This window comes from Schistocerca serialis, unplaced genomic scaffold (assembly GCF_023864345.2).
Source record: "Schistocerca serialis cubense isolate TAMUIC-IGC-003099 unplaced genomic scaffold, iqSchSeri2.2 HiC_scaffold_1393, whole genome shotgun sequence".
NCBI lineage: Eukaryota > Metazoa > Arthropoda > Insecta > Orthoptera > Acrididae > Schistocerca > Schistocerca serialis.
Genome location: NW_026047617.1, coordinates 32,081,320 through 32,101,710, shown reverse-complemented (window position 1 = coordinate 32,101,710; position 20,391 = coordinate 32,081,320).

Genomic DNA, 20,391 nt, shown 5'->3' with positions numbered 1-20,391 from the left:
GCTTGCCATGCCATTTCCACCTGGCGCCTCAGTTGGACCAGCGTTCGTGCTGGACGTGCAGACCGCGTGAGACGACGCTTCATCCAGTCCCAAACATGCTCAATGGGGGACAGATCCGGAGATCTTGCTGGCCAGGGTAGTTGACTTACACCTTCTAGAGCACGTTGGGTGGCACGGGATACATGCGGACGTGCATTGTCCTGTTGGAACAGCAAGTTCCCTTGCCGGTCTAGGAATGGTAGAACGATGGGTTCGATGACGGTTTGGATGTACCGTGCACTATTCAGTGTCCCCTCGACGATCACCAGTGGTGTACGGCCAGTGTAGGAGATCGCTCCCCACACCATGATGCCGGGTGTTGGCCCTGTGTGCCTCGGTCGTATGCAGTCCTGATTGTGGCGCTCACCTGCACGGCGCCAAACACGCATACGACCATCATTGGCACCAAGGCAGAAGCGACTCTCATCGCTGAAGACGACACGTCTCCATTCGTCCCTCCATTCACGCCTGTCGCGACACCACTGGAGGCGGGCTGCACGATGTTGGGGCGTGAGCGGAAGACGGCCTAACGGTGTGCGGTACCGTAGCCCAGCTTCATGGAGACGGTTGCGAATGGTCCTCGCCGATACCCCAGGAGCAACAGTGTCCCTAATTTGCTGGGAAGTGGCGGTGCGGTCCCCTACGGCACTGCGTAGGATCCTACGGTCTTGGCGTGCATCCGTGCGTCGCTGCGGTCCGGTCCCAGGTAGACGGGCACGTGCATCTTCCACCCGGCCTCCCGCATGACCACTATACGCCCTCGCTCAAAGTCCGTCAACTGCACATACGGTTCACGTCCACGCTGTCGCGGCATGCTACCAGTGTTAAAGACTGCGATGGAGCTCCGTATGCCACGGCAAACTGGCTGACACTGACGGCGGCGGTGCACAAATGCTGCGCAGCTAGCGCCATTCGACGGCCAACACCGCGGTTCCTGGTGTGTCCGCTGTGCCGTGCGTGTGATCATTGCTTGTACAGCCCTCTCGCAGTGTCCGGAGCAAGTATGGTGGGTCTGACACACCGGTGTCAATGTGTTCTTTTTTCCATTTCCAGGAGTGTATAATTGGTTTGTTTCGTAAATATTATTTGTACTTTTACGCTGGGTCTTGCCTAGGGAAAACTGCTATCGAACGATTACATCGATAGGTCGTGTGAAGACTCAAAGTGTGTAGGATCTTTGGTAGTGTTAACTCTGCCGCGTGGAGCGCGGGCAGAGCTGTTGGAGTCTGGCTGGAGTAGCGAGTGGAGCAGGTGTGTTGTGTGACGCTCCCGCGAGTTGCCGCGCTTTCGGGGTTTGGCAGCATGTAATTGCGCTCGACTCGCGATGATAGTTTCTGACATGGTGTCGCGGACGGGAAGCATTAGCTGGCGCACATCAAGAGCCCGTTTCGCCTGGTGACCGTGTCGAGAAGAAGGCGCGCCAACATCCAGCTTCTGCAACAGCGACGGCCGACAATGAGTGACTGTCGCCACCTCCTCGATCGACGGCTTCAAACCTTCAATCAACCAACAAGGAAGACTAAAAGCACGTAAAGTTTCAGAACTGTATGGCAGACCTCAGCTTTTCAAATTGTTCCATTTGCCTCGCAAAATTACAGCAACTTAGCATGAACCTTTGTTGCTCATTGTCCCAATTGCATTGCCAAGCAGGGTCCCTTCCTTTTCCGAAATGAGCCCGAGGGTCGTTGAAATTCAAACTCCAGCATCATTCGATTTCACTGCTTTAATTTCAAAGTTCAGCTGGCTACAATATTTAGATTGCACAAGCACAAATTAAGAGTGCGAGTTTTGTTACCGTATTTTAGCTACCTGTGACTGCAGCTCAGCTTGGTACGTACTAAATTTTACTATTGTTAATTGTTCAGAATCATTTTAATTCAAGTTCAAAGTTAATTCTCTTATTTCTAAATTGCGTAGATTCAAGTAGCTTTTGAAATGATTGTTGAGGTAGTCCAAGACTAACCTTATTTTACTGAATGTCGATGTGCTTCAGAAAGAAAGCTCACTATTAACTTCAGTCACTAAATTAACTTTCGATTTTCCAGTTTTATTAATTCTTTTGCTAAATTAAGTCAGAGTGTAGCGAAATTTATTACTTCTGACAAACTTTCAGTTTTCACACTACACGTGTCAACCTTCAGTTGCCACGCATCTATTGCTAATTATATGTGTAATTACCTTTCTTTTTCAGTTACTATAGTAATTGTCCTTAGGACTGGCGACCGTAATTTCCCCCAAATCTCAAATATCTAATTACCGCTTGTTAATTGTTAACGTAAAGGCCGCAAATTTACTTTCTTCATCAACTTTACCCCTTTTCAAAATTAATTTCCACCAGGTTCATTTGCATTTTTCCTTTCATTTAGATGTCACACTTTCCTTCCTCTTTACCGACAGATTAACTTCGGTGACGATTGCTTTTCCCAAATTTCCATTAGGTACACGCGGTTTAATTTTTCACTGTCATTAAGGTCGATAACTGAGGGGGAGGTTACACTCTGAGACTACATTTTCGAATCCGACGCAAAACTGATAGTTAATTGTAACGTTCAGGGCCTCCTAATGACGATGGAACACTCAAAATGCGTCGAGATTCAATACATCGTCCTACAGCCGACTAGTCTCCAAGGGTCTATTGTTGCCTCGGGCGCCTTTTGGTCGTACTCCTGTGAGTCTACATTGTCGAATCCGACGCAAACCTCATAGTTAATTGTAACATTCACGGCCTCCTAATGACGATGGAACATTCAAATTGCTTCGAGATTCAATACATCGTCCTCCAGCCGACTTGTGTCCAATGGTCTACTGCTGCCTCTGGCACCTTATGGTCGTGCTCCTGTGAGTCTAGATTTTCGAATCCGACGCGAAACTGATATTTAATTGTAACGTTCAGGGTCTCCTAATGACGATGGAACACTCAAATTGCGTCGAGATTCGATACATCGTCCCCCAGGCAACTTGTCTCCAAGGGGATATTGCTGCCTCTGGCACCTTATTGTCGTTCTCCCGTGAGTCTAGATTGTCGAATCCGACGCAAAACTGATAGTTAATTGTAACGCTAAGGGCCTCCTAATGACGATGGAACACTCAAATTGCGTCGAGATTCAATACATCGTCCTTCAGCCGACGTGTCTCAAATGGTCTATTGCTGCTTCGGGCACCTTATGATGACTCTAGATTTTCGAATCTGACGCAAAACTGATAGTTAATTGTAACGTTCAGGGCCTTCCAATGACGATGGAACACTCAAATTGCGTCGAGATTCAATACATCGTCCTCCAGCCGACTTGTCTCCAAGGGGATATTGCTGCCTCGGGCACCTTATGGTCTTTCTCCTGCGAGTCTAGGTTTTCGAATCCGACGCATAACTGATAATTAATTGTTACGTTCAGGTCCTCGTAATGACGATGGAACACTCAAATTGCGTCGCGATTCAACTCATCGTCCTCCAGCCGACTTGTTTCCAAGGGTCTATTGTTGCCCCGGGCGCCTTTTTGTCGTTCTCCTGTGAGTTTAGATTAACGAATCCGACGCAGAACTCATAGTTAATTGTAACGTCCACGGCCTTCTAATGACGATGGAACACTCAAATTGCGTCGGGATTCAATACATCGTCCTCCAGCCGACTTGTCTCCAAGGGTCTATTGCTGACTCTGGCACCTAATGGTCCGTCTGCTGTGAGTCTAGAATTTCGAATCCGACGCAAAACTGATGGTTAATTGTAATGTTCAGTGCCTCCTGATGACGATGGAACACTCAAATTGCGTCGCGATTCAGTACATCGTCCTCCAGCCGATTTGTCTCCAAGGGTCTATTGCTGCCTGTGGCACCTAATGGTCGTTCTCCTGTGAGTCTAGATTTTCAAATCCGACGCAAAACTCTTAGTTAATTGTAACGTTCAGGGCCTCCTAATGACGATGGAACACTCAATTTGCGTCGAGATTCAATACATCGCTCTCCAGCCGACTTGTCTCCAAGGGGATATTGCTGCCTCGGGAACCATATGGTCCGTCTCCTGTGAGTCTAGATTTTCGAAACCGACGAAAAACTGAAAGTTAATTGTAACGTTCAGTGCCTCCTAATGACGATGGAACACTCAAATTGCATCGAGATTCAATACATCGTCCTCCAGCCGACTTGTCTTCAAGTGTCTATTGCTGCCTCGGGCACCTTGTGGTCGTAATCATGTGAGTCATTATTTACAAATCCGACGCATAACTGATAGTTAATAGTAACGTTCAGGGCCTCCTAATGACGATGGAACACTCAAATTGGTTCGAGATTCAATACATCGTCCTCCAGCCGACTTGTCTCCAAGGATCTATTCCTGCCGTTGGCACCTGTTGGTCGTGCTCCTGTGAGTCTAGATTTTCGAATCCGACGCGAAACTGATAGTTAATTGTAACGTTCAGGGCCTCCTAATGACGATGGAACACTCAAATTGCGTCGAGATTCAACACATCGTCCTCCAGGCGACTTGTCTCCAAGGGTCTAATGCTGCCTAGGGCACCTTATGCTCGATGTCCTCCTAGAATACATTTTCGAATCCGACGCAAAATTGATAGTTAATTGTAACGTTCAGGGCCTCCTAATGACGATGGAACACTCAAATTGGTTCGACATTCAGTACATCGTAAGCTAGCCGACTCGCCTCCAAGGGTCTATTGTTGCCTCGGGCGCCTTTTTGTCGTCCTCCTGTAAGTCTAGATTTTCGAATACGACGCAAAATAGAGAGTTAATTATAACGTTCAGGGCCTCCTAATGACGATGGAACAATCAAATTGCGTTGAGATTCAATACATCGTCCTCCAGCCGATTTGTCTCCAAGGGTCTATTGCTGCCTCTGGCACGTTATGGTCGTGCTCCTGTGAGCCTAGATTTTCGAATCCGACGCGAAAATAATAGTTAATTGTAACGTTCAGGGCCAGCTGATGACGATGGAACACTTAAATTGCGTCGCTATTCAATACATCGTCTTCCAGCCGACATGACTCCAAGGGTCTATTGCTACCTCGGTCACCTTATGGTCGTTCTCCTGTGAGTCTAAATCATCGAATCCGACGCAAAATGATAGTTAATTGTAACGATCAGAGCCTTCTAATGACGATGCGACACTCAAATTCCGTCGCGATTCAATACATAGTCCTCCAGCCGACTTGTCTCCAAGGGTCTATTGTTGCTTCTGGGACCTTATGTTCGTTCTCCTGTGAGTCTAGATTGTCGAATCCGACGCAAAACTGATAGTTAATTGTAACGTTCAGGGCCAGATGATGACGATGGAACACTTAAATTCCTTCGAGGTCCAATACATCGTCTTCCAGCCGACTTGTCTCCAAGGGTCTATTGCTGCCTCGGGCACCTTATTGTCGTTCTTCTGTGAGTCTAGATTGTCGAATCCGACGCAAAATTGATGGTTAATTGTAACGTTCAGGGCCTCCTAATGACGATGGAACACTCAAATAGCTTCGAGATTCAATAATTCGTCCTCCAGGCGACTTGTCTCCAAGGGGATATTGCTGCCTCGGGCACCCTATGGTCGTACTCCTGTGAGTCTAGAGTATCGAATCCGACGCAAAACTGATACTTAATTGTAACGTTCAGGGCCTCCTAATGACGATGGAACATTCAAATTGCGTGGCGATTCAATACATCGACATCCAGGCGACCTGTCACCAAGGGTCTGTTATTGCCTCGTTCGCCTTTTGGTCGTCCTCCTGCAAGTCTAGATTTTCGAATCCGACGCACAACTGACAGGTAATTGTAACGTTCAGGTCTTCCTAATGACGATGGAACATTCAAATTGCGTCGAGATTCAATACATCGTCCTCCAGCCGACTTGTGTCCAAGGTGAAATTGCTGCCTCGGGCACCTTATGGTCCGTCTCCTGTGAGTCTAGATTTTCGAATCCGACGCAAAACAGATGGTTAATTGTAACGTTCATGGACTCCTAATGTCGATGGAACAATCAAATTGCGTCGAAATTTAATACATCGTCCTCCAGCCGACTTGTCTCCAAGGGGATTTTGCTGCCTCGGGCACCTTATGGTCGTTCTCCTGTGAGTCTAGATTTTCGAATCCGACGCAAGACTGATAGTTAATTGTAACGTTCAGGGCCTCCTAAAGACGATGGAACACTCAAATTGCGTCGAGATTCAATACATCGTCCTCCAACCGGCTTGTCTCCAAGGGTCTATTGCTGCCTCTGGCATCTTTTTTTCGTGCCCCTGTGAATCTTGATTTACGAATCCGGCGCGAAACTGATAGTTAATTGTTAGTTAATTGTAAAGTTCAGGGGCTCCTAATGACGATGGAACAATCAAATTGCGTCGAGATTCATTACATAGTCCTCCAGGGTTCTTGTCTCCAAGGGTCTATTGCTGCCTCGCGCACCTTATGATCGTTTTCCTCTGAGTCTACATTTTCGGATCCGACGTGAAACAGATATTTAATTGTAACGTTCAGGGCCTCCTAATAACGATGGAAGACTCGAATTGCGTCGCGATTCAATTCATCGTCCTCGAGCCGACTTGTCTCCAAGGGACTATTGTTGCCTCGGGCGGCTTTTGGTCGTTCTCCTGTGTCTGGATTATGGAATCCGACGCAAAACTGATAGTTAATTGTAACGTTCAGGGCCTCTTAATGACGGTGGAACACTCAAATTGCGTCGAGATTCAATACATCGGCCTCCAGCCGACTTGTCTCCAAGGTTCTATTGCTGTCTCGGGCACCTTGTGGTCGTTCTCCTGTGAGTCTAGATTTACGCATCCGACGCAAAACTGATAGTTAATTGTAACGTGCAGGGCCTCCTAATTACGATGGAACACTCAAATTGCGTCGAGATTCAATACATCGTATTCCAGCCGACTTGTCTCCAAAGGTCTATTGTTGCCCCGGGCGCCTTTTGGTCGTTCTCCTGTGAGTCTACATTATCGAATCTGACGCAAAACTCATAGTTAATTGTAACGTTCACGGCCACCTAATGACGATGGAACACTCAAATTGGGTCGAGATTCAATACATCGTCCTCCAGCCGACTTGTCTCCAAGGGTCTATTGCTGCCTCTGGCACCTTATGGTCGTGCTCCTGTGAGTCTTGATTTTCGAATCCGACGCGAAACTGATAGTTAATTGTAACGTTCAGGGCCTCCTAATGACGATGGAACACTCAAATTGCGTCAAGATTCAATACATCGTCCTACAGGCGACTTGACTCCAAGGGTCTATTGCTGCCTCGGGCACCTTATGGTCGTTGTCCTTTGAGTCTACATTCTCGAATCCGACGCAAAACTGATAGTTAATTGTAACGTTCAGGGCCTCCTAATGACGATTGAACGCTCAAATTGCGTCGAGATTCAATACATCGTCGTCCAGCCGACTTGTCTCAGAGGGTCTATTGCTGCGTCGGGCACCTTGTGGTCGTTCTCCTGTGAGTCTAGATTTACGAATCCGACGCATAACTGATAGTTAATTGTAACGTTCAGGGCCTCCTAAAGACGATGGAAGACTCAAATTACGTCGAGAGTCAATATATCGTCCGCCAGCCGACTTGTCTCCAAGGGGATATTGCTGCCTCGGGCACCTTATGATCGTTCTTCTGTGAGTCTAGATTATCGAATCCGACGCAAAACTGATACTTATTGGTAACGCTCAGGGCCTCCTAAGGACGATGGAACATTCAAATTGCGTCGCGATTCAATACATCGTCCTCCAGCCGACTTGTCTCCAAGGGTCTATTGTTGCCTCGGGCGCCTTTTGGTCGTCCTCATTTGAGTCTAGCTTTTCGAATCCGACGCATAACAAATAGTTAATTGTAACGTTCAGGTCTTCCTAATGACGATGGAACACTCAAATTGCGACGAGATTCAATACATCGTCCTTCAGCCGACCTGTCTCCAAGGGTCTATTATTGCCTCGGGCGACTTTTGGTCGTCCTCATGCAAGTCTAGATTTTCGAATCCGACGCATAACTGATAGTTAATTGTAACGTTCAGGGCCTCCTAATGACGATGGAACACTCAAATTGCGTCGAGATTCAATACATCGTCCTCCAGCCGACTTGTCTCCAAGGGTCTATTGCAGCCTCTGGCATCTTATGGCCGTGCTCCTGTGAGTCTAGATTTACGAATCCTACGCAAAACTGATAGTTAATTGTAACGTTCAGGGCCTCCTAATGACGATGGAAGACTCAAATTACGTCGAGAGTCAATATATCGTCCTCCAGCCGACTTGTCTCCAAGGGGATATTGCTGCCTCGAGCACCTTATGGTCGTTCTCCTGTAGTCTAGATTTTTGAATCCGCCGCAAAACTGAGAGTTAATTATAACGTTCAGGGCCTCCAAATGACGATGGAACACTCAAATTGCAGCGAGATTCAATACATCGTCCTCCAGCCGACTTGTCTTCAAGGGGATATTGCTGCCTCGGGCACCATAGTGTCCGTCTCTTGTGAGTCTAGATTTTCAAATCCGACGCGATACTGATAGTTAACTGTAACGTTCAGGGCCTCCTAATGACGATGGAACACTCAAATTGCGTCGAGATTCAATACATCGTCCTCCAGGCGAATTGTCTCCAAGTGTCTATTGCTGCCTCGGGCACCTTATGGTCGTTCTCCTCTCAGTCTACATTTTCGAATCCGACGCAAAACTGATAGTTAATTGTAACGCTCAGGGCCTCCTAATGACGATGGAACACTCAAATTGCGTCGAGATTCAATACATCGTCCTCCAGCCGTCTTGTCTCCAAGGGTATATTGTTGCCCCGGTCGCCTTTTGGTCGTTCACCTGTGAGTCTAGATTTTCGTATCCGACGCAAAACTGATAGTTAATTGTAACGTTAAGGGCCTCCTAATGACGATGGAACACTCAAATTGCGTCGAGATTCAATACATCGGCCTCCAGCCGACTCTTCTCCAAGGGTCTATTGCTGCCTCGGTTACCTTGTGGTCGTTCTCCTGTGAGTCTAGATTTACGAATCGGACGTATAAGTAATAGTTAATTGTAACGTTCAGGGCCTCCTAATGACGATGGAAGACTCAAATTACGTCGAGATTCAGTATATCTTTCTCCAGCCGACTTGTCTCCAAGGGTCTATTGCTGCCGCGGGCACCTTATGGTCGTTCTCCTCTGAGTCTACATTTTCGAATCCAACAGAAGACTGATAGTTAATTGTAAAGTTCAGGGCCTCCTAATGACGATGGAACACTCAAATTGCATCGAGATTCAATACATCGTCCTCCAGCCGACTTGCCTTCAAGGGGATACTGCTGCCTCGGGCACCATATGATCCGTCTCCTGTGAGTCTAGATTTTTAAATCCGACGCGATACTGATAGTTAATTGTAACGTTCAGGGCCTCCTAATGACGAAGGAACATTCAAAATGCGTCGCGATTCAATACATCGTCCTCCAGCCGACCTGTCTCCAAGGGTCTATTATTGCCTCGGGCGCCTTTTGGTCGTCCTCATGCAAGTGTAGATTTTCGAATCCGACGCAAAACAGATGGTTAATTGTAACGTTCATGGCCTCCTAATGTCGATGGAACACTGAAATTGCGTCGAGATTCAATACATCGTCCTCCAGCCGACTTGTCTCGAAGGGGATATTGCTGCCTCGGGCACTTTATGGTCGCTCTCCTGTGAGTCTAGATTTTCGAATCCGACTTAAAACTGATAGTTAATTGTAACGTTCAGGGCCTCCTAATAACGATGGAACACTCAAATTGCATCGCGATTCAATACATCGTCCTCCAGCCGACTTGTATCCAAGGGACTATTGTTGCCTCGGGCGCCATTTGATCGTTCTCCTGAGTCTAGATAATGGAATCCGACGCAAAACTGATACTTAATTGTATTGTTCAGGGCCTCCTAATAACGGTGGAACACTCAAATTGCGTCGAGATTCAATACATCAGCCTCCAGCCGACTTGTCTCCAAGGGTCTATTGCTGCCTCGGGCACCTTGTGGTCGTTCTCCTGTGAGTCTAGATTTACGAATCCGACGCATAACTGATAGTTCATTGTAACGTTCAGGGCCTCCTAATGACGATGGAACACTCAAGTTACGTCGAGTGTCAATATATCGTCCTCCAGCCGGTTTGTCTCCAAGGGGATATTGCTGCCTCGGGCACCTTATGGTCGTTCTTCTGTGTGTCTAGATTATCGAATCCGACGCAAAACTGATACTTATTTGTAACGCTCAGGGCCTCCTAATGACGATGGAACATTCAAATTGCTTCGCGATTCAATACATCGTCCTCCAGCCGATTTGTCTCCAAGGGTCTATTGTTGACTAGGGCGCCTTTTGGTCGTCCTCCTTTGAGTCTAGCTTTTCGAATCCGACGCAAAACTGATAGTTAATTGTAACGTTCGTGGCCTCGTAATGACGATGGAACACTCAAATTGCTTCAAGATTCAATACATCGTCCTCCAGCCGACTTGTCTCCAAGGGGATATTGCTGCCTCGGGCACCTTATGGTCGTTCTCCTGTGATTCTAGAATATCGAATCCGACGCAAAGCTGATACTTAATTGTAACGTACAGGGCCTCCTAACGACGACGGAACATTCAAATTGCGTCGCGATTCAATACATCGTCCTCCAGGCGACCTGTCTCCAAGTGTCTATTGTTGCCACGGGCGCCTTTTGGTCGTCCTTCTGCAAGTCTAGATTTTCGAATCCGACGCATAACTAATAGTTAATTGTAATGTTCACGTCTTCGTAATGACGCAATTGCGTTCAGATTCAATATATCGCCCTCCAGCCGACTGGTCTCCAAGGGGATATCGCTACCTCGGGCACCTTATGTTCCGGCTCCTGTGAGTCTACATTTTCGAATCCGTCGCATAACTGATAGTTAATTGTAACGTTCAGGGCCTCCTAATGACGATGGAACACTCAAATTTCGTCGAGATTCAATACATCGTCCTTCAGCCGGCTTGTCTCCAAGGGGATATTGCTGCCTCGGGCACCTTATGGTCGTTCTCCTGTGAGTCTAGATTTTCGAATCCGACGCAAAACTGATAGTTAATTGTAACTTTTACGGCCTCCTTATGACGATGGAACACTCAAATTGAGTCGAGATTCAATACATCGTCCTCCAGCCGACTTGTCTCCAAGGGTCTATTGCTGCCTCTGGCATCTTATGGTCGTGCTCCTGTGAATCTAGATTTACGAATCCGACGCGAAACTGATAGTTAATTGTAAAGTTCAGGGGCTCATAATGACGATGGAACAATCAAATTCCGTCGAGATTCAATACATAGTCCTCCAGGGTTCTTGTCTCCAAGGGACTATTGCCGCCTCGCGCACCTTATGATCGTTCTGCTCTGAGTCTACATTTTCGAATCCGACGCGAAACTGATAGTTAATTGTAACGTTCAGGGCCTCCTAATAACGATGGAACACTGAAATAGCGTCGAGATTCTATACATCATCCTCCAGCCGACTTGTCTCCAAGGGAATATTGTTGCCTCGAGCGCCTTTTGGTCGTCCTCCTGTGAGTCTAGATTATCGAATCTGACGTTAAACTCATAGTTAATTGTAACGTTCACGACGTCCTAATGACGGTGGAACACTCAAATTGCGTCGAGATTCAATACATCGGCCTCACGCCGACTTGTCTCCAAGAGTCTATTGCTGTCTCGGGCACCTTGTGGTCGTTCTCCTGTGAGTCTAGATTTACGCATCCGACGCAAAACTGATAGTTAATTGTAACGTGCAGGGCCTCCTAATTACGATGGAACACTCAAATTGCGTCGAGATTCAATACATCGTATTCCAGCCGACTTGTCTCCAAAGGTCTATTGTTGCCCCGGGCAACTACAATATCGAATCCAACGCAAAACTCATAGTTAATTGTAACGTTCACGGCCACCTAATGACGATGGAACACTCAAATTGGGTCGAGATTCAATACATCGTCCTCCAGCCGACTTGTCTCCAAGGGTCTATTGCTGCCTCTGGCACCTTATGGTCGTGCTCCTGTGAGTCTTGATTTTCGAATCCGACGCGAAACTGATAGTTAATTGTAACGTTCAGGGCCTCCTAATGACGATGGAACACTCAAATTGCGTCAAGATTCAATACATCGTCCTACAGGCGACTTGACTCCAAGGGTCTATTGCTGCCTCGGGCACCTTATGGTCGTTGTCCTCTGAGTCTACATTTTCGAATCCGACGCAAAACTGATAGTTAATTGTAACGTTCAGGGTCTCCTAATGACGATTGAACGCACAAATTGCGTCGAGATTCAATACATCGTAAGCCAGCCGACTCGCCTCCAAGGGTCTATTGTTGCCTCGGGCACCATATGGTTGTTCTCCTCTGAGTCTACATTTTCGAATCCGACGCAAAACTGATAGTTATTTGTAACGTTCAGGGCCTCTTAATGACGATGGAACACTCAAATTGGGCCGAGATTCAATACATCGTCGTCCAGGCGACTTGTCTCCAAGAGTCTATTGTTGCCTCGGGCACCTTATGGTCGTTCCCCTCTGAGTCTACATTTTCGAATCCGACGCTAAACTGATAGTTCATTGTAACGTTCAGGGCCTCCTAATGACGATGGAACACTCAAATTGCGTCGAGACTTAATACATCGTCCTCCAGTCGTCTTGTCTCCAAGGGTCTATTGTTGCCTTGGGCGCCTTTTGTTCGTCCCCCTGTGAGTCTAGATTTTCGAATCCGACGCAAAACTGATAGTTAATTGTAACGTTCAGGGCCTCCTAATGACGATGGAACACTCAAATTGCGGCGAGATTCAATACATGGTCCTCCAGCCGACTTGTCTTCAAGGGGATACTGCTGCCTCGGACACCATAGTGTCCGTCTCTTGGGAGTCTAGATTTTCGAATCCGACGCAAAACTGATAGTTAATTGTAACGTTCAGGGCCTCCTAATGACGATGGAAGACTCAAACTACGTCGAGAGTCAATATATCGTCCGCCAGCCGACTTGTCTCCAAGGTAATATTGCTGCCTCGGGCACCTTGTAATCGTTCTTCTGTGAGTCTAGATTATCGAATCCGATGCAAAACTGATACTTATTGGTAACGCTCAGGGCCTCCTAAGGACGATGGAACATTCAAATTGCGTCGCGATTTAATACATCGTCCTCCAGCCCACTTGTCTCCAAGGGTCTATTGTTGCCTCGGGCGCCTTTTGGTCGTCCTCATTTGAGTCTAGCTTTTCGAATCCGACGCATAACAAATAGTTAATTGTAACGTTCAGGTCTTCCTAATGACAATGGAACACTCAAATTGCGACGAGATTCAATACATCGTCCTTCAGCCGACCTGTATCCAAGGGTCTATTATTGCCTCGGGCGCCTTTTGGTCGTCCTCATGCAAGTCTAGATTTTCGAATCCGACGCATAACTGATAGTTAATTGTAACGTACAGGTCTTCCTAACGACGATGGAACACTCAAACTGCGTCGAGATTCAATACATCGTCCTCCAGCCGTCTTGTCTCCAAGGGTCCATTGTTGCCTCGGGCGCCTTTTGTTCGTCCCCCTGTGAGTCTAGATTTTCGAATCCGACGCAAAACTGATAGTTAATTGTAACGTTCAGGGCCTCCTAATGACGATGGAACACTCAAATTGCGTCGAGATTCAATACATCGGCCTCCAGCCGACTTGTCCCCAAGGGTCTATTGCTGCCTCGGGCACCTTATGGTCGTTCTCTTGTGAGTCTAGATTTTCGAATCCGACGCAAAACTGAGAGTTAATTATAACGTTCAGGGTCTCCAAATGCCGATGGAACACTCAATATGCGGCGAGATTCAATACATGGTCCTCCAGCCGACTTGTCTTCAAGGGGATACTGCTGCCTCGGACACCATAGTGTATGTCTCTTGTGAGTCTAGATTTTCAAATCCGACGCGATACTGATAGTTAATTGTAACGTTCAGAACCTCCTAAGGACGATGGAACACTCAAATTGCGTCGCTATTCAATACATCGTCGTCCAGCCGACTTGTCTCCTAGGGTCTATTGCTGCCTCGGGCACCTTGTGGTCGTTCTCCTGTGAGTCTAGATTTACGAATCCGACGCATAACTGATAGTTAATTGTAACGTTCTGGGCCTCCTAATGACGATGGAAGACTCAAATTACGTCGAGAGTCAATATATCGTCCGCCAGCCGACTTGTCTCCAAGGGGATATTGCTGCCTCGGGCACCTTATGATCGTTCTTCTGTGAGTCTAGATTATCGAATCCGACGCAAAACTGATACTTATTGGTAACGCTCAGGGCCTCCTACGGACGATGGAACATTCAAATTGCGTCGCGATTCAATATATCGTCCTCCAGCCGACTTGTCTCCAAGGGTCTATTGTTGCCTCGGGCGCCATTTGGTCGTCCTCATTTGAGTCTAGCTTTTCGAATCCGACGCATAACAAATAGTTAATTGTAACGTTCAGGTCTTCCTAATGACGATGGAACACTCAAATTGCGACGAGATTCAATACATCGTCCTTCAGCCGACCTGTCTCCAGGGATCTATTATTGCCTCGGGCGACTTTTGGTCGTCCTCATGCAAGTCTAGATTTTCGAATCCGACGCATAACTGATAGTTAATTGTAACGTACAGGTCTTCCTAACGACGATGGAACACTCAAACTGCGTCGAGATTCAATACATCGTCCTCCAGCCGTCTTGTCTCCAAGGGTCTATTGTTGCCTCGGGCGCCTTTTGTTCGTCCCCCTGTGAGTCTAGATTTTCGAATCCGACGCAAAACTGATAGTTAATTGTAACGTTCAGGGCCTCCTAATGACGATGGAACACCCAAATTGCGTCGAGATTCAATACATCGGCCTCCAGCCGACTTGTCCCCAAGGGTCTATTGCTGCCTCGGGCACCTTATGGTCGTTCTCTTGTGAGTCTAGATTTTCGAATCCGACGCAAAACTGAGAGTTAATTATAACGTTCAGGGCCTCCAAATGACGAAGGAACACTCAAATTGCGGCGAGATTCAATACATGGTCCTCCAGCCGACTTGTCTTCAAGGGGATACTGCTGCCTCGGACACCATAGTGTCCGTCTCTTGTGAGTCTAGATTTTCAAATCCGACGCGATACTGGTATTTAATTGTAACGCTCAGGGCCTCCTAATGACGATGGAACATTCAAATTGCGTCGCGATTCAATACATCGTCCTCCAGCCGACTTGTCTCCAAGGGTGTATTGTTGCCTCGGGCGCCTTTTGGTCGTCCTCCTTTGAGTCTAGCTTTTCGAATCCGACGCATAACAAATAGTTAATTGTAACGTTCAGGTCTTCCAAATGTCGATGGAACACTCAAGTTGCGACCAGATTCAATACATCGCCCTTCAGCCGACTTGTCTCCAAGGGTCTATTGCTGCCTCGGGCACCTTATGGTCGTTCTCCTCTGAGTCTACATTTTCGAATCCGACGCAAAACTGATAGTTAATTGTAACGTTCAGGGCCTCCTATTGACGATGGAACACTCAAATTGCGTCGAGACTTAATACATCGTCCTCCAGTCGTCTTGTCTCCAAAGGTCTATTGTTGCCTTGAGCGCCTTTTGTTCGTCCCCCTGTGAGTCTAGATTTTCGAATCCGACGCAAAACTGATAGTTAATTGTAACGTTCAGGGCCTCCTAATGACGATGGAACACTCAAATTGCGGCGAGATTCAATACATGGTCCTCCAGCCGACTTGTCTTCACGGGGATACTGCTGCCTCGGACACCATAGTGTCCGTCTCTTGTGAATCTAGATTTTCAAATCCGACGCGATACTGATAGTTAATTGTAACGTTCAGAGCCTCCTAAGGACGATGGAACACTCAATTTGCGTCGCTATTCAATACATCGTCGTCCAGCCGACTTGTCTCCGAGGGTCTATTGCTGCCTCGGGCACCTTATGGTCGTTCTCCTGTGAGTCTAGATTTACGAATCCGACGCATAACTGATAGTTAATTGTAAGGTTCAGGGCCTCCTAATGACGATGGAAGACTCAAATTACGTCGAGAGTCAATATATCGTCCGCCAGCCGGCTTGTCTCCAAGGTAATATTGCTGCCTCGGGCACCTTGTGATCGTTCTTCTGTGAGTCTAGATTATCGAATCCGACGCAAAACTGATACTTATTGGTAACGCTCAGGGCCTCCTAAGGACGATGGAACATTCAAATTGCGTCGCGATTCAATACATCGTCCTCCAGCCGACTTGTCTCCAAGGGTCTATTGTTGCCTCGGGCGCCTTTTGGTCGTCCTCATTTGAGTCTAGCTTTTCAAATCCGACGCATAACAAATAGTTAATTGTAACATTCAGGTCTTCCTAATGACGATGGAACACTCAAATTGCGACGAGATTCAATACATCGTCCTTCAGTCGACCTGTCTCCAAGGGTCTATTATTGCCTCGGGCGCCTTTTGGTCGTCCTCATGCAAGTCTAGATTTTCGAATCCGACGCATAACTGATAGTTAATTGTAACGTACAGGTCTTCCTCACGACGATGGAACACTCAAACTGCGTCGAGATTCAATACATCGTCCTCCAGCCGTCTTGTCTCCAAGGGTCTATTGTTGCCTCGGGCGCCTTTTGTTCGTCCCCCTGTGAGTCTAGATTTTCGAATCCGACGCAAAACTGATAGTTAATTGTAACGTTCAGGGCCTCCTAATGACGATGGAACACTCAAATTGCGTCGAGATTCAATACATCGGCCTCCAGCCGACTTGTCCCCAAGCGTCTATTGCTGCCTCGGGCACCTTATGGTCGTTCTCTTGTGAGTCTAGATTTTCGAATCCGACGCAAAACTGAGAGTTAATTATAACGTTCAGGTCCTCCAAATGACGATGGAACACTCAAATTGCGGAGAGATTCATTACATGGTCCTCCAGCCGACTTGTCTTCAAGGGGATACTGCTGCCTCGGACACCATAGTGTCCGTCTCTTGTGAGTCTAGATTTTCAAATCCGACGCGATACTGATAGTTAATTGTAACGTTCAGAGCCTCCTAAGGACGATGGAACACTCAAATTGCGTCGCTATTCAATACATCGTCGTCCAGCCGACTTGTCTCCGACGGTCTATTGTAGCCTCGGGCACCTTGTGGTCGTTCTCCTGTGAGTCTAGATTTACGAATCCGACGCATAACTGATAGTTAATTGTAACGTTCAGGGCCTCCTAATGACGATGGAAGACTCAAATTACGTCGAGAGTCAATATATCGTCCGCCAGCCGACTTGTCTCCAAGGGGATATTGCTGCCTCGGGCACCTTATGATCGTTCTTCTGTGAGTCTAGATTATCGAATCCGACGCAAAACTGATACTTATTGGTAACGCTCAGGGCCTCCTACGGACGATGGAACATTCAAATTGCGTCGCGATTCAATACATCGTCCTCCACCCATCTTGTCTCCAAGGGTCTATTGTTGCCTCGGGCGCCTTTTGGTCGTCCTCATTTGAGTCTAGCTTTTCGAATCCGACGCATACCAAATAGTTAATTGTAACGTTCAGGGCCTCCTAATGACGATGGAACACTCAAATTGCTTCAAGATTTAATACATCGTCCTCCAGCCGACTTGTCTCCAAGGGGATATTGCTGCCTCGGGCACCTTATGGTCGTTCTCCTGTGATTCTAGAATATCGAATCCGACGCAAAACTGATACTTAATTGTAACGTACAGGGCCTCCTAATGACGATGGAACATTCAAATTGCGTCGCGATTCAATACACCGTCCTCCAGGCGACCTGTCTCCAAGGGTCTTTTGTTGCCTCGGGCGCCTTTTGGACGTCCTCCTGCAAGTCTAGATTTTCGAATCCGACGCATAACTAATAGTTAATTGTAATGTTCAGGTCTTCCTATTGGCGAAATTGCGTCGAGATTCAATATATCGCCCTCCAGCCGACTGGTCTCCAAGGGGATATTGCTGCCTCGCGCACCTTATGGTCCGGCTCCTGTGAGGCTACATTTTCGAATCCGACGCATAACTGATAGTTAATTGTAACGTTCAGGGCCTCCTAATGACGATGGAACACTCAAATTGCGTCGAGATTCAATACATCGTCCTCCAGCCGACTTGTCTCCAAGGGTCTATTGCAGCCTCTGGCATCTTATGGCCGTGCTCCTGTGAGTCTAGATTTTGAATCCTACGCAAAACTGATAGTTAATTGTAACGTTCAGGGCCTCCTAATGACGATGGAAGACTCAAATTACGTCGAGAGTCAATATATCGTCCTCCAGCCGACTTGTCTCCAAGGGGATATTGCTGCCTCGGGCACCTTATGGTCGTTCTCCTGTAGTCTAGATTTTTGAATCCGCCGCAAAACTGAGAGTTAATTATAACGTTTAGGGCCTCCAAATGACGATGGAACACTCAAATTGCAGCGAGATTCAATACATCGTCCTCCAGCCGACTTGTCTTCAAGGGGATATTGCTGCCTCGGGCACCATAGTGTCCGTCTCTTGTGAGTCTAGATATTCAAATCCGACGCGATACTGATAGTTAACTGTAACGTTCAGGGCTTCCTAATGACGATGGAACACTCAAATTGCGACGCTATTCAATGCATCGTCCTCCAGCCGACTTGACTCCGAGGGTCTAATGCTGCTCCGGGCACCTTATGGTTGTTCTCCTGTGAGGCTACATTTTTGAATCCGACGCATAACTGATAGTTAATTGTAACGTTCAGGGCCTCCTAATGACGATGGAACACTCAAATTGCGTCGAGATTCAATACATCGTCATCCAGGCGAATTGTCTCCAAGTGTCTATTGCTGCCTCGGGCACCTTATGGTCGTTCTTCTCTCAGTCTACATTTTCGAATCCGACGCAAAACTGATAGTTAATTGTAACGCTCAGGGCCTCCTAATGACGATGGAACACTCAAATTGCGTCGAGATTCAATACATCGTCCTCCAGCCGTCTTATCTCCAAGGGTATATTGTTGCCCCGGTCGCCTTTTGGTCGTTCACCTGTGAGTCTAGATTTTCGAATCCGACGCAAAACTGATAGTTAATTGTAACGTTAAGGGCCTCCTAATGACGATGGAACACTCAAATTGCGTCGAGATTCAATACATCGGCCTCCAGCCGACTTGTCTCCAAGGGTCTATTGCTGCCTCGGTTACCTTGTGGTCGTTCTCCTGTGAGTCTAGATTTACGAATCGGACGTATAAGTAATAGTTAATTGTAACGTTCAGGGCCTCCTAATGACGATGGAAGACTCAAATTACGTCGAGATTCAGTATATCTTTCTCCAGCCGACTTGTCTCCAAGGGGATATTGCTGCCTCGGGCACCTTATGGTCGTTCTCCTGTAGTCTAGATTTTTGAATCCGCCGCAAAACTGAGAGTTAATTATAACGTTCAGGGCCTCCTAATGACGATGGAACACTCAAATTGCAGCGAGATTCAATACATCGTCCTCCAGCCGACTTGTCTTCAAGGGGATATTGCGGCCTCGGGCACCATAGTGTCCGTCTCTTGTGAGTCTAGATTTTCAAATCCGACGCGATACTGATAGTTAACTGTAACGTTCAGGGCCTCCTAATGACGATGGAACACTCAAATTGCGACGCTATTCCATACATCGTCCTCCGGCCGAACTGTCTCCAAGGGTCTATTATTGCCTCGGGCGCCTTTTGGTCGTCCTCATGCAGGTGTAGATTTTCGAATCCGACGCATAACTCATAGTTAATTGCAACGTTCAGGTCTTCCTAATGACGATGGAACACTCAAACTGCGTCGAGATTCAATACATCGTCTCCAGGCGACTTGTCTCCAAGGGTCTTATGCTGCCTCGGGCACCTTATGGTCGTTCTCCTCTGAGTCTACATTTTCGAATCCAACAGAAGACTGATAGTTAATTGTAAGGTTCAGGGCCTCCTAATGACGATGGAACACTCAAATTGCGTCGAGATTCAATACATCGTCCTCCAGCCGACTTGCCTTCAAGGGGATACTGCTGCCTCGGGCACAATAGTGTCCGTCTCTTGTGAGTCTAGATTTTTAAATCCGACGCGATACTGATAGTTAATTGTAACGTTCAGGGCCTCCTAATGACGATGGAACATTCAAATTGCGTCGCGATTCAATACATCGTCCTCCAGCCGACCTGTCTCCAAGGGTCTATTATTGCCTCGGGCGCCTTTTGGTCGTCCTCATGCAAGTGTAGATTTTCGAATCCGACGCAAAACAGATGGTTAATTGTAACGTTCATGGCCTCCTAATGTCGATGGAACACTGAAATTGCGTCGAGATTCAATACATCGTCCTCCAGCCGACTTGTCTCGAAGGGGACATTGCTGCCTCGGGCACTTTAAGGTCGCTCTCCTGTGAGTCTAGATTTTCGAATCCGACGCAAAACTGATAGTTAATTGTAACGTTCAGGGCC